Below are 16,289 nucleotides of genomic sequence, written 5' to 3'. Positions count from 1 at the left end.
CTTTTAATCCCTTGTCCTGGGAAAAAGGTTGGAAAATGCTCAGCCCTCATAAAAGTCGACAAACTTAAAAATTGATAAATATGGAAAACTTTGTTAACATGCATATTTTAACAACTTGAACTTCAACATGAAGTGAAGAGAAACCGAATATGTGAAAATGTTATCCTGATGCGGATAAGGCAACCTCACCAGTTCTGATCGATGCGACGTAAATATAACAACACAGCTTTAAAGGAGCTAATAGGAATTATAAATAAACCTGGTCAATGAAAAATTCAGGTTTTCTATTAATTTCAATTGTGTAGGATACCAGATCACGCACCGCGTGATCGAGTAAGATTTAAATCAGCCGAAGCCAAGATAAACTAAGACTTTACATAGCTGTAGGAACAAAAAATGTTTGGAAAGATGGGATGAAGGGATAGATGTAAAAATTGTATTTGCTGCAATGAGTTAGAAATTCGACAAAAAATCTATCTAAGTTATTACCAGTCTTATGATATCAGCGTTTGGTTGAATTAATTTATGACTTTGACCTTTATCGAGTATCTTTAGACTCAATTGATTAGACAAATGTCAACACTGCAATTCATAAAATTAGAGCCAGTTTGGCTCATCAGAATATTCCCGTATTATAAATACGTACAGTTGCATATATTGGCGTCTATGGATTCAATTCTCTAACCAAATTGATCAAATTCCACTTGTACATAAATAAACTAGTCAAAAGTACTGAGTAAGAAATACCAGTGAATCATTTACCGGGTATCAATGACTAGTCTTAAATACTGTGATAAGTATGTACAGTGAATTACGTAAATGTAACTATGAATGACTTCAAAAAATAACACCAAAATCCCAAATGCCGAAATTAAAGTAACATTTTTGGAAAGTGAAAACCCCTTAAAAATTTTTGACAATTTTTTCTCCAAATAGTACTTAAGAAATCATACACCAAAAATAATGCAGATTGGGTGAAATTTATTTTTCACCAAACTGTCCGGACACTGATAGGTTTAGTGTTCACTTACATATTTACTCCAGAGTAATGACCCATGAGCAAAGTTTATGATTATTATTATGTACCAGTTAAATTAACGATCATACCAATATCGAAAATTAATTTGAAGGACATCTACAAAATGGAATGAGATGCTTAAGTTTAAAGTAGAATGTCGAAATCTAGTGGATCAAATATCCCTAGTTGAATTTGCTTTCTGAACAATATTAAGAATAGCATTATGCATTTATAATCTTATATTTTTAAGTATGTAACTATGCATAATAATAATAATTGTAGCATAATAGATAACAAGGATCAGGTCCTCAGAAATGTTTAACGTCAAATAAATATAATTTCGTGTAATATTAAACACGTCGAATTGCATCAATTCGACTCTAATTCATAAAATATTCCAATTCTAAAATTTATACCTTACTATTGCATATGTATGTATCTTCAGCATTTTATACATAACTTATTACGCCAAACCGTGTGAGATTTCGTGCATCAAAAGATCATTGAAACTTATTTTTTACACACTGGATAATAGATAACAGTTAATATTTAAACTATCTTTTTATGCGAGTACATTATAAATGTATGTACATAATTACACGATTTGAGGCAGGTGGACTACATATATATAAATTCTCAAAATCGTCATTATTACCTTAGGTAAAGTAATTTGCTTGTCCTTAATGTTGATGAAGTTCCCGATGATTTTAGGATTCAATTAATTTTCCAATGTATTTAGATAATGCCCACACTCAAAATAAAATCATTACAAAACTCATTACCACGCGGAATGACTATATGTCTCTCCCGCATGGTAAGGAACGATCAACCTACGGTATTGAGGGAAGCGCGATACCATTTGGTAAGGAAACATTATTTTACCCCAATCGTAATAAAGCCTACAACTCAGTAAAATTTTCAGCAAGGTTGGTAATAACACTAATAACGAGCGGGGTAACGTAACATTACCTTATTTGGTCAAGAGTGATATTTTTCTGGTACGAAATGTTACCTTGTGCGAAAGAAAATTAGACAGGTTGATAATAATAACAAGATTGTTTTATTTTTACAGTAAATTACACATATTTATTGTAAAATACAAAAGTTACGGACTATATTATGTTATTATTAGAAAAGTTTTACAAATAATGTCTTGTCACCAGAAATAAACCACTAGTGTTACAATATCTCTGAATTTCCATACATTCATGAATTACTAAATCCTCCACATTAACAAGTTTAATTATGTCTTTTAAAATTATCCTAAATGAAAGATAATGTGGATCAAACTACTCAACATTAATTTCCTTTAAAACAAGAAGACGCTTACACTCACTAAGTACAAGGAATTCGGAAATAATACCAAATTTGGGAAACACTGGACCCTTGCCGCTGTTCTGAAGTGTGTGAAAGTATCTCAGTCGAGTTTTAATTAATCCCGACCTTGTCACCTCGTCATAAAGGAGGTCCTACAAATTGATTTGCGTTATTAAAAAATGTTAATTAAATCAACGGCATAAATCATTTGATATGGTAAAACAATTGTTGGAAAAAATGTTCACCGTTCAATTTATAAATACTTCCAGGGCCAGTGTAGCGCCAAGACGGTAAGACAATAATTACGGCCTTCACAAACAATAGGTGATACTTGGTACTGGGAGATTCGCTATGAAGAAGTTTCAAATTAATATTGAGCTGTTAATTAGAAATAATTAAATACAAGTATAATAAACGTACCCCTTTGTTTGCAAAAATAATCCGACAAATTCTTTAATTAGGGTAGAAGATGTTTCAGAATCCACGCACCCCTTCACCTTCGTCTGCTCGACCAATTGATTTAGGTGATCATTTCTTTCCAAATGGGTCAATAGAATCTGAAATAAATGTTAACGATTGATATCACCCTTATTATTTAACATGGATTGAAATGTTGACGCACACTTACCTGGATATAATTATCAATTTCACCGTCCTCCCTGCTAGAGAGCAGGAGTGGTTGATTTGTCGAGGTTACCACAGGAGATAATGGTTGATTAGCTGTAAATCACAAGGATTTCATTAGCTCGAATTATTTTCGCTAGATTTATCTTCACAAAATTTGTAATGCTTACCAAGTACAACCGAACATTTTTCCCCCGCTACAATAAAAACCAGATCTGGGAGCACCTCTTGGTCAATTTGAATTGGAAAAGTTTCCCCGTCTACGTCAGACCCCTGGTCTTCGTCTAAAGAAATATTAATTTCCTGATCAAGGTCCAATTTTCGCTTGACTGGAAAAAATGATAAAATAAGAATTTGGTTTGAATAATTATTTATTACAACTTGAGGATAATTAAACACTTACCTGAATCTAAAAATTGCTGATATTCCTTCTTAACAATTATAAATTTCTTCCTTCTTGAGAGGTTGGACACACGGATTAATTTCGCCATCATACAAACAGCGTGGAAATAAAATGGCCGATGAAATGATGCAACTTGAACTGACCGCCGACTGGTGAGGATGGAGTTTGTTTACAAGGGAGTAATGATACATTATAATATGAACAAATTTTATTACACGTTGGTAATTATTATTGTGTTTTACAGTTTGGTATCAAGTTATTCTCGATAGTATAAACTTTAGTAATATTATTATTACAATAAATTTACGTGTTGTTACTGTGGATCTGACTTAATTAATTACCGAATCTGGTAAAAATTTTGGTAGTCAGTTTATTACCTCAACTTGTAATAGTTGTGACTACCGTCATGTGGTAATGGCTTTTTAATTATTTTATTACCACAATATTTTGAGTGCACTGTCGATTTATGTATGGGACGGCGTAATGTAATCAAATAAGCATTTATGTAGGATCCGCCATGGTTGATATTGAAAATTGAATCCCGTCATTCGAAAGATGAGTCTGAAATTAGATCTGGTAATAGTAATTTGTAAAATTGTAATTAAATGTCGTTATTCTAAAAAATATGAAAATTGCTTATCTAGACCAAATTTAGAGGCCAGATAATGCTGAGTATGACCATATTTGTCAAAGGGTGCGACAGATAAGTAAAAAAAAGTGTGGGCGCGGTAGGGGGTGTGGCATAAAGCTTGTCTGAATTGCATGTACGTCTTATGATGGATATTTGTCATCAAAATTTCAAATGACTAACTGAGGCATTTGCACGGACATCGATTACACTTGGGACTAAGACTTATCCATCCACACCCGTAGGGGGTGTGGCCATCAGCGCTTTTGAAACAATGTATGTAAGGTATGTCATGCGACACGAATAATTTACTTATAATTTAATAATCGGCAGGATGTGGGGGTTTAAAAAAACGCATAAAATTTCCCAAAACCACACCCCCTGGTGGGTGTGGTTTTCGACGGCCTTTAATGACACTTACAAACTATATCATGCGACACGAATAATTTATCGGGAAGACGTGGGGGTTTAGATAAACGCAAACAATTTCAAAAACCGCACCCCCAAGTGGGTGTGGTTTCGGGCGTTTCCTTTACAACACTTATAAAGTACGTCATGCGACACGAATAATTTCTGGCAAAATCTGGGGGTTTAAATAAACGTCCACAACTTCCAAAAAACCGCACCTCAGGTGGGTGTTGTTTTGGGCGTTTCCTAAATAACACTTAAAAAGTGTATCGTGTGATACGAATAATTTATCGTCGGAGCAGAGCATTACCATAGACGTCATTGATCAACATAACCATACCTCCAAGTGGGTGTGGTTATGACGAGCTTTTCATTAATGTATGATATATATGTCATGCGGCGCAAATTATTATATGCATTTTGCTCCCTAAATATTCGTAATTAGTAATTACGGATTATTTACGAATAATTACGAAGAATTCGTAATTAGAGTTTATCGTCCGGACCGCCTTGTCAACACGATAAATAATTTGCGCCGCCCGACATATATATCATACATTAATGAAAAGCTCGCCATAACCACACCCACTTGGGGGTGCGGTTTTTGAAATTGTTTATCTAAACCCCCACGTCTTCCCGATAAATTATTCGTGTCGCATGATATAGTTTGTAAGTGTCATTAAAGGCCGTCGAAAACCACACCCACCAGGGGGTGTGGTTTTGGGAAATTTTATGCGCTTGTTTAATCCCCCACATCCTGCCGATAAATTATTCGTGTCGCATGACATACTTTAGATAGGTTGTTTCAAAAGCGCGGATGGCCACACCCCCTATGGGTGTGGATGGATAAGTCTTAGTCCCAAGTGTAATCGATGTCCGTGCATAAGCGTCAGTTAGGCATTTGCAATTTTGATGGCAAATATCCACCATACCACGTACATGCAATTCAGATAAGCTTTGTGCCACACCCCCTACCGCACCCACACTTTTTTTGCTTATCTGTCGCACACTTTGACAAAAATGGTCATACTCAGCATTATCTGGCCTCTAAATTTGGTCTAGATAAGCAATTTTCATATTTTTTTTAGAAAAAAATACATTTGTTCACTTTTTATTATTGTAACATTAATTATAGGTCACCAAGGTCAAATTTGAAAATTTTGAAAATGTATGTTTTTCGAAATCGCACAAGGTTTCCAAAACATGTTTAGTTTTCAAAATCGGTCAAGAATTACCAAAGTAATTCCAATTCAAACTTTTGCAAGGTTAATAAGCATGGGCACATGTGCCACTTAACCTTTTTGGAAAAAAAGAGACTTATAAAAACAATCAGACCATAAGTAATGTGCTAAATACGACGGAGTGGGCATATCTCTAAAATAGCGGTCACACCGAATTGATGTATATTTGACTAATTAAATACTATTCTTGTACTAAATAAGAATATCCGCCACATCTTAGACGCTTAGCACTAACCAAAGGAAATAGGAACAGATAGATCCAGCTATTTGGAAAACATAGATTAGGCTTACGTAAATGAGCTTACTCCAATAAGGCAGCTGCATTTCCTGTTAAATATATCTCCACACGAGCTTTCTCCAAGAAACGAAAATGACTGGCATAGTATGTGTCGATCTACAAGTCTTCCCACATTTCGGGTGCATTTAATGCTGCTCACACGAAAAACGTCGTGCGTCGTGGAAATTCGGTTGCATAACCATATTGTCCTCCAAAAATTGTTCTTTCTGAGTGAGGAATAGTTATTTATTTCATCGCCTTTGAAATCATATTTATGTATACCAGTGTATGCCTGCACGTTTGTATATTTCTACCAAAATTAGTCAATCAGTGATGACACTACATACTTAAATATGTGTTTAGATGTAAGTATAACTTTGAGTAGTAATAATTATGTATGTAGATTTATTGAATTCTTCCGGGTGTTTCCGCCTCACCTCTACTCTAAAAAATTGTGTATAGGCAAATTACAAACATATCTACTTAATCAACTGGTAGTCGATTTAGTATGCAGCTAACGTTGAAAATATGTCATGATGATCCGACTCCCAACCAGGGATGGCATTTACTGTTTAAGAAATCTGCACATGAACCGACTCTATAAATTAAATTAAACTAAATTTGACGTTTAGTGCAACTGCATCATGGAAAATTTAAATGTTCATGCAAAAGTTTCAATCCTTAGAGGTATTATGTGGTCTTCTCCGTTAATTAAAATAGTGTTATTCCTTTTAAGTTTATATAATTCCTTTTTTCAGTTGTATCTACTTATATTCGATCTTGTTAATATTCAGAAGTGAGTTGGATTATGGGTTATGCCCTATGGACACAGTACCCTTCCAGCCTGAGACGTAAAAAAATAAAAAGTTTAGTTGTTCATACTCAAAGAATGAATTAAGCAATCCAGACCCAGAAACCCACATCTTCATGCTGGTTGCAAGGTAACGTGTAAACTTTACATTCACAACGTTTCTTGGATTAGCACCTAAATATATTTGTTTAAATTTTTAGTATAAATTTTAAATAATTTAAACACTTTAAATTGCGTTCGCACAATGGCAACGTACACCCTCCAAGGATAGGAGTGGTGGCAGAACACTGAAAATCTTAAAAATCTTCCGTGTATGAAGGTTAAGATAAGATGCAAACTCTATGGCTCCGAAGTATCTACAAGAAAAATTTTAATAGACAAATAATTATCTAGCACTTACAATGTCTTGAAATAATGTAGACAATCAATAAAAAAATAATCCCATATATATACTGTTTATTTTAAGATATACATACTGCTTATGCGATTTACCTTCATTATGATCACCTTTGAATGCGGCTGATAGGTCCGGCCTCTAATATCCATCCCCGAAATACGCGAGATGCTACGGCAAGATTCCAATGAAGTTTGATATTTTTATTTCCCCAGAAATACATTTACATTGGTATGTATTTAAATCACTGAAAGTTCAAAATGATTGGCTTGCAACAACCAGGTGTAAATTGTGACTGAATTGTGTTTAATAGAAACCAATCGAAAAGAAGGGCGAAGCAAATAAATTTATAATTGTAAATACATAATTTTGTTGAATACGTATTTAGGATTTAAGATAGTCTTACATACATCTGAAATCTAGTTCACTGTAGAACAACATGTTTCCGATCTTTACTTTCCCATCTTCTTGTCAAAATCTTTAAAATTTATTTAACTATTAAGAATAATCTCAGTAGGAATATCTCTTTTTCATGCCAATATGTTTCAGCATGTAATTATGACAAAGTTAACTATGCAATTGTAAAATGCTAGCTACGAATATAATAGGTTTTCAAAATAATACAAAATTTTGTAAATGTAATACAAAAATTGGCATTTATTACATAGTTCAATAATAACAACTTCAGTGTTAGATTTCAAGCACAAAATTAATACAATGTCTCAATACCTCCTCCATAAATTTATCCCAAACTGAATTTAAATTTTCCTGGGTTCTTCACTACCTGCAAAAATATTTTAAGTTTTGGATAAAGATAAATCTAAATGTAAAAACCATGAAGGTCTCCAATGTAGAAATACACTCTGCGATTTGGCCATATTTTTGGTTTCGTATGGCTTGGTCCCTCTACCGAGTGAAGAGTAGCATTGTCCATGAAGCATAACGGTAAAGCCTTACTTCTACATCAAATACTCAAAATACAGAGAAAAATATTTCAGGAAAAACGGCCAATATTTTGGCAAACGCAAAATTTTGTGGGACTCGAATCGAACACAAAGACAGATGCACCTTTAATTGCACATCTACCAGGTTTATTTATTGTATATAGTCCAACATGAATCGCTCTTCGGAATTTATTTATCTGTCGCCCAATATTTTTTGCTACAACATAAGTTTATGTAGTATATATGTGCATGCACAATATTGTCCATTTTTCATTTGGGATGGTTTGTGAACAATTTTATTGCTTTTGGTGTAACTTAAATGCAACCTTTACTAATCATTGCTTAAAATTCATAATGTTTTACAAAAGTTATTTACAACACTTCCCACGTTTGTGGTATAACGTGGTGAAAAAGCTAAGTTCAGCAATGTATCTGTATTTGTGCAATATTTTATGCAATACGTGTGCGAAAACGTGATACGATACAAAATTAAAAATATTTAAAAACCAGATTTTGGCAAAGGTTTAGTTCAAATCAAAATAAATTCAGTTAGACCCTGTCATTTACAAAAACATGAAGTAAATATGTATTTATGTAAATCATGTTCCATAAAATATTTATGGTCGTCGACATGTATTCCTTTCAATTAATTTTCACATAAATTATCATTAGCGGTGATATGTATAAGTGGATCTCTTTATTAACGTCGATAATCTTACGTCAAGTTCGAAATAATTATGCTAAAGACAAGGGTTTAATAAAAACGCAGCCTTCATTTTGGGAAATTAAATTAACCTCCAAAATTTATACTGCCAAACTATGACATATATTTATGTAAAATATACAGCCTCCACCCGAACGCTTACATATACGCACCATGCAAGTTCCCAAGAATCAAGAACTGACCTAATGGTTCAACCACACTTTGTACGATTTTAAATTGCCTGTAAATTGTAATTGCATCAATATTATGTCCCTCTGTGTAAAAGTTTCTAAACTGTGTACATATTTTTGTATACATACCACACACATATCCATGCTGTGTACTTTATTTTTGTTTGGTCGCGTACCCAATGAACTTGATCACCTTGTAAATGATCAGGTACGTATCTGTTAGAAATTAGTTGAGAAGGTTAACATCGTGGTGCAGGTTTGCACTAGTTTGATAAAAAACCGTCTATGATTAAACACATTAAGACGTCTTCAGTGCCTCCAATATTTATGCACAATTTATGCAAAGTTTATGTTAGAAATCAATAAGTGCAGTTTTTGTTACTCAACTTCGTCCATACCTCGATCCCTATCGACCCTGAGATTGGAGTTTTGAATAGATGATAAATAAGTTACTCGGGGGAGAAAACATTATTTTAAAAACATTTAGGATTAATTCAATCCTGATGCCGTGCTGTATTTCTTGTATTTGTCGGAGGACCCTCTTTGCATGTTACGAATAATATTAGGGATGACGTGATGTTACAAAACTGTCGGATAAACTTCCTCCTGTATTTCTGCTCCTGCTTCGTCGTCTAATAGAATTTCTGCATCTTATATACATTTCTCTCGAACTATCTAGAACAAAATTAAAAAGTTAACTTTGTTTACAATTGAATGTTATTCAATTTAATCCCTACCTTTATCAATAAACTTGCCATAGGTATTTTGATATTGCAATATTAATTTCTTTACCCCTAGCAAATTTGAATCTCTTAAAGTATAATCTATATTTTGTAGTAATTCAAGCAGTGGGGTGGACCTGCTAAACACCTTAATATAGTTTCATAACCATCTCTTATAATCGCGTTTAATATAACTAATAAATATTAATTTTATATAAAGTATACTGCAACGAATCACCGAGAATAACTTCTGCAAAATACTTTCAAAAGTGCTTGGCTATATGTATCATTGAGAATGTATGTTCAATTGACAGAAAATTGAAATCCTGTTAAGTATGTATGTAAATATGCGACTGAAACTAATTTAATGCTTCGATACAAGTTTCTCCTTGCATTGTAAATTAGGTAAGTAGAAATAGCAAGTAAAAATCGTTGAATTCCAGTTTTACGAGTTAATTTCTTCATAAGCAATTTTGTTTCACTTACCTTTAAAGAAGTAAAACATGAAAATTGTTATCATGAATTGTTTTGTTATCCTGAATACTATGGATGAGAAATTTTTGACATATATATACAAGTGTCCCCTCCTCTGGTTCTGGAAAAAATAAGAATTCACTGTTATTTGGGAAGATCTCACTGAAGATGAACTGAATCAATTAGTACATGAAATGGTGACATTAGTTGAGAACTTGCATTGGTAATTTTTGTGAATATTTACTATTTTGGAGTGCTAGTCTTCTTATCTCCTTAGTAGCAACAATATCCCCTTCGGTTTAGCTTTTAATTACTTTTTATAACGAGGTACATAAATGTTTACAATAATTTAACTGTCAGTGATTAAAGCCCTTAAGAAAATAAAACTAATTAAACAAGGCACGTAAATCTTGTTTCCTTTTCGGTGCTACAACGTGCAGAATTTCTTTAACTGAAATTAGTAATAGCAGATTCCTGAAGCTATAGACTTCAACTACTTTTAGTAAATTAGCTCTGCAGCCGACCCATCCCAAAGGAGTCATAGTATGCAATATTGGTGTGGAACATCCGCGTTGGTCGCTTGAAATAAAAATAAAAGCGATACATTTGATATAAAAATGTTTTAAAAAAATGTGCATGACTTACATCTATGTTGGAACTTGCATAGTGGAGATCTTTGGACTACGCTCATCCTGATGTACATATGTATATGTAGGTATTTGGGATGCTGGGCAAACTGAGAGGCCAGTAACAAGTGGAAAAAATATTTTTTGATAAACATTGTAATTTATTTAAATGTATTACCCTTACAGTTTAGATATTGGTGTTACCGTTAATTCAGGTGATAATTATAGACATGTTCATTTATTTAATAGAGACATACTTATTTGTATTTATTCATAATTAGCAGGTAGGATAGTTTTTTAGAAATTATTAAATGGATTATAGCATAGGTACAATATATGTGTGCTCAGGTACACATAATGCAGCGCATAGCTATTAAACGCCATTATGGTGTTTGTCATCAGTAAATGTTCCTACATTAATGGTATAATGTAGTGCAAATATTACTAAACACAAACAAAATTGAAACATGGTATCATTTTCAGAATATCTATGTTTAAAATTGATTAGGCTTAAATAAGAATACTCCCATAGAGCATCTACAGGGTGTTAATAAAGTCCGATCCCATTTTTCCTGTAAAAAAGTGAAGGCTAGTATAAAAAAAACTACCCGTGATACTTACAAAAAATGTTCGACATATTTACCTTAGTATTTGGTCTTGTTACCATTTACTTTAACCATGCCCTCAACTCTTTGTTTAAGGCTCTGTGCTAATTTTTCCAATGTGCCTCTGGAAATCGAATTCCATACATCTTGAACTTTTTTTTACTAGCTCTTCCCTCGTCCGGGGTTGTGGCTCTTTGTATACATTTTCCTTAAGTATGGACCACTGGTTCTTCAGGGGATTCAAATCTGGGCCGTTAGCGGCCCACACCCCCTTGCTCCAGACCGTTGAAACTTGCGTCTTGATGAGACTCAAACTCGCTTTTGCTGTATGGGCTATAGCACCATCCTGCATGAAAACTATTTTTCTTTCATTCGGAAATATTTCCTTGTTCCCCATGCTATCGAAATAGATAGGTAATATTTTTTCCATATAATGCTTTGCATTGACTGATTGGCCTTTTGGTATGATATGTAGAGGGGTCACGCAACGTGCACAAAATCCACCCGCTACCATAACTTTAAGCCCGAATTTTGGGATCGCTCTTGATGGTACATCCGATTTGTTTTCTGTCCTGTAACGAACATTTTGTTGGTTCAATTTTGGATATAGTTCAATAATAGATTCGTCAGTCCAAAGGATGTGACTGCGCAATTCTTCACCAAGTCTTTTTTCACTCAAATGGGCACTTTTCTGAAGGAGTTCTTCAAATTTCAGACGGTCATCGATATATTTTTGTGACATGAGAGGTTTTTTTGGTTAGTTTGTAAGCTGTGTGACCCCACTTCGTAGTTTTCACAAATTTTTGCACGGTCACACAGTTAATTTGCTTCTTCTTCTCTTTATAGCGTTTTGAGTCATTTAACTCCCTTGCTCAATTACGTAATGAACTACCGGTTTTCTTGCAAAGTCTGTTTTTAATCATTCTTTTTGTGGTAGGTGACACCTTTCTGGGTCGCCCTGGTCGCTTTTTGTCGTGGACAAAATTTTTATTCTTCCATTTCCAAACAGTTCTGCGGCTGCAGCCCAATTTTTGCACAATTTCTGTAGGTTTAAGCCCCTGCTGATGCAATGTTTGTATCTCAACTCTAAGATGCTCATGACTTACACGTTTAGTTGTTCCTCCCATGGTAAAAATTTGAAATAAATAACTTCACTGGTTCAAAAGTTCCAGCTGAATTTGTAACAACCACGCTCCAAAAAATGCATGGGATCGGACTTTATTAACACCCTTTACATTTCCTGTTTAACGAATCTCCACATGAGCCAACTCCATGAAAAGAAGATGAATTATGAATTGATCTACAGATCCTTCTACATTTATGGTGTAATGTGGAACAAATGAAAAAATGTCAAACTATGCACGTCGCGTTGTACTTGTTTATGAATCATTGTAAACGTCATTTCATAACTTGTGTATGTGCATACCGGTCTTTTACTATTACAAACATTTTGTAGAACGAAAGTTAAAATTTAATTTATGGCTGACGCAGTTAAAGGTACGTATTTTTCTTAGTTTTGAACCAATACCACGGTTTTGGTAAATCCTGTGGTATTGATGTGTTAATATTTTCTAAACCTCTTCACCCATTCTTTGATCTCCTTTTAGAATGCATGTGTCATAAAAAATTACGTGTTTATTCCATTCTTTTCCAACTTTGGCGTTAAAGATGAACACAAACTCATGATGGAGTAACTGTGTAGAAGGATCTCAATAAGCTGACGGTCTGTGAATCAAATCGCTGTACATAAAATCCATCTATAAAGTGTGCACGTGACCCCGATATTTTTAGGGGAATGTAAAATAAAATTCCTAGGTTGATTATACCCCATTCAATTACTGATAGTCAGACTCCAAATCTGTCTTCCACATTGAAAAAAAGACAACAATTCTAATTTTTGTGATATCGACCTCGGCTAATGTTTTTTAAACTTTTCATTGTCATTGTTTTAGCTATATTTAAATCTTTATTATAAATAAATATATTTCCTACTCAGGAATTTGTTTTGTTTGTTTTTAGTCTTTAGACAAATGTACATATTATTTAGTGATGTTTGATACGGTTTTGAGGACAATATTTTTTAAAACTTAACAGTTTTATTTTGAGTTCCAAGCTTTCAATAATGTGACATTGTCTTCATCAGGGTTAAAAACATAAATTTGCAAAAAGATGGGGGGGACTCTACAATAATTTGATAGATTTATCATAATAAATATTTTCCTTGGAAATTATGTAATCTTTATGAGTGGAAGTATGGTGGGGATCCAGATCGGATTCACTTTTTTGCCATCTTTGATATTCATTGTGTGAGGGAATTTTTTGATGTACAACGATTCCTTTATTTTGCGATGAAAGTAACGGGTTTCTCGTTCCACTAGTCCGAACGAGGCCTTATCAATCTCGTGACCCGGGTTGTCTGCCATATGTTGAGCGACTGCGGACAAATTTGTTCGATTGTTCCTAATGTGTGCCTCGTGCTCTTCTAAACGTGTGATAATGTTCCGCTCGGATTCTCCTATGTAAACTTGGGGACATTGTTTACATTTAATTTTGTAAATACCACAATTTACCTTTTCTCTTTTGTCTTTGAAATTGTATAATAGAGTTGATAATTTGGTTCCAGTATAGTATCCGATGTTTACGTTTAAGTAATTGCGTAATAGCTTGGATAATCTTTTGCTCATTGTTCCCGTGTATGGTAGTGCAATCCAGTTCTCTAGTTCTTTGTCCTTTCTGTTCTGTGGAGTCCCATGTTTTAAAAGTTCAATTCTTGTCTGGATGGTCTTGGTAGGGTAATGATTTTGGCACAGGATATTTTCAACAAGATTTAATTCGTCCTTGACATATTCAGTGTCGCACAGTCTAAGAGCTCTTGTGACTAAGGTGTCGATCACTGCTATTTTTTGGCTTGGGTGGTGATATGAATCAAAATGGAGATACTGATTGGTATGGGTGGGCTTTCTGTAGATTTCATGTCCTAACGTTCCGTCCTCTTTTTTATGGATCAAAACATCTAGGAATGGAAGTACATATTATTAACAAGCCAAATCACGTGGTATGGGATATGTATTGGCTTTATGAAGACTCAGGATCTAGTAATAAATTTATGACACAATTTGCAAACCGTGTGTCGCCAGAGTTTTGTACGATAACTTAAAGGAATCATAACAATGAGTAAAGATACAAACAAATATGTTTCCTAAGGAGTTTGGTTAATTTCTGACCATCTAAAATATTTACAATCATAGCTAATTAACCGCTATAATGCTTACTAAATCTTTTCTCATTCTTTTTCCTGTATAACTCTATCGGTAACAACAACTCGAAGGTTGAGGTTGGTTGGTTGTTTCAACAAGTATTGGGTGTCCGGATAGTAGACATCCATTTAAATACACGATGTGTTAAAAATATTTACAAGTATGTACATACATATCTAGATTAATGCACCTATTGAAATAAGAGAATCATTCCTTTCAGTTTGCCGAGCACTCAATGCTTTAAAATGCCACATAATGTTCAATGTTACGATCGTGGACTTCTAAGGGGAGAATTTGCGAATATCTCAAAATTCGCAAATCTCCAAATCTGCCCACCAAATCTTATCCAAAATTAAATCTAGTCCCAAAATGATTTTTAAACCAAATTTGAATGATATTTGACGAGTTTTGGTCGAAAATCAAATATCTTAAAATTCGCATTAAATTTGCACATTTTGGCTTGTATCTCGAAAACTGGGTTGGCGCCGCCCCAATATTATTACGGATTCTTAATCTACAAAAAATTACGGAAATTTTGAGGGGTCTCCGGTCAAAATCGCTAGGGAGGTTAAAAATCACATATAGATGGTATTCAGGTATATTAAAAATAAGCCAGTGTTTTTATGGAATACCATTTTAGTTATGAATGGATGGGTGAATTGAGAAACTAAATTATGTTGCTAATTCATTTTTTTTAGCTAAAATTGCAAACAATTTTTCAAAATTGAAGTTTCGTAAATTCGTAACGTATACGTTTTTGGAGAGTATTGCGGATGCATTCCATACATAAGTAATTGAATACGTATGCACAATTAGTAAATATATACGTATGTATTTGTACATATTTTCAAAGGTGGCAGTGTAACCGTGTGAGATTTCATGTAGCAAACTTATGTAAATATGTATTAGAATTGTTTATATTCTGGTTGGTACAAATTAAATAATTACGAGAATATTCATCGGTTAGAAACATCAATTAATAAAACTAATCTTTTCGTTTGATTTTGAATTTGTTAATGCAATCAGTAACTATGTTAGGGTTTACCAATACTTCACAATATCAATACTTTTAATTTATAGTATAATTTATTGAAGGTTGTATGTAAATAATTATGCATACATAGATCTTTAAGTTAATTATAATATACTAAATATGTAATAATTACTTTTCATTAGTTGTATGTAATTCAATCTAACATTAATTCTACTTCTTTTGTAAGTACGTACATAAATAAATATTTTTATTTATTAATACACATGTGTAAACACTTTTGTCGTATTTAGAGATACACATCATTAAATATATTTATCATTCATTACAGAAATAAATACTTTAATTTATTGAACGGTAAATCTCACGTTGATTAAAAATAAATACTTACATAAACCAATAAGTCCATTGTTGCATCCTGTCATATCTAGAATTGAAAGACTAGTTCTCACAAATATGTTGATACTAAAATTACATAAAACCGTTTCAATAAGACTTCAGGAAAAAAATATTATCCATGTTATTTAAGCATACTATGGACAATTATTTAGGTATGTGGGCAACACATGCAGAAATTTGCAGTGAATCGGCTAACTGTGGCCGAGTGTCCTAATTGCTTTATTTTTCAGATGAGTAAATTGTTAGAAACTTGCCT

Source organism: Folsomia candida, unplaced genomic scaffold, assembly GCF_002217175.1.
Source record: "Folsomia candida strain VU population unplaced genomic scaffold, ASM221717v1 Fcan01_Sc036, whole genome shotgun sequence".
Taxonomy (NCBI): Eukaryota; Metazoa; Arthropoda; class Collembola; order Entomobryomorpha; family Isotomidae; genus Folsomia; species Folsomia candida.
The sequence above is the reverse complement of the archived record's forward strand: the minus strand, read 5'-3'. Positions refer to the sequence as shown.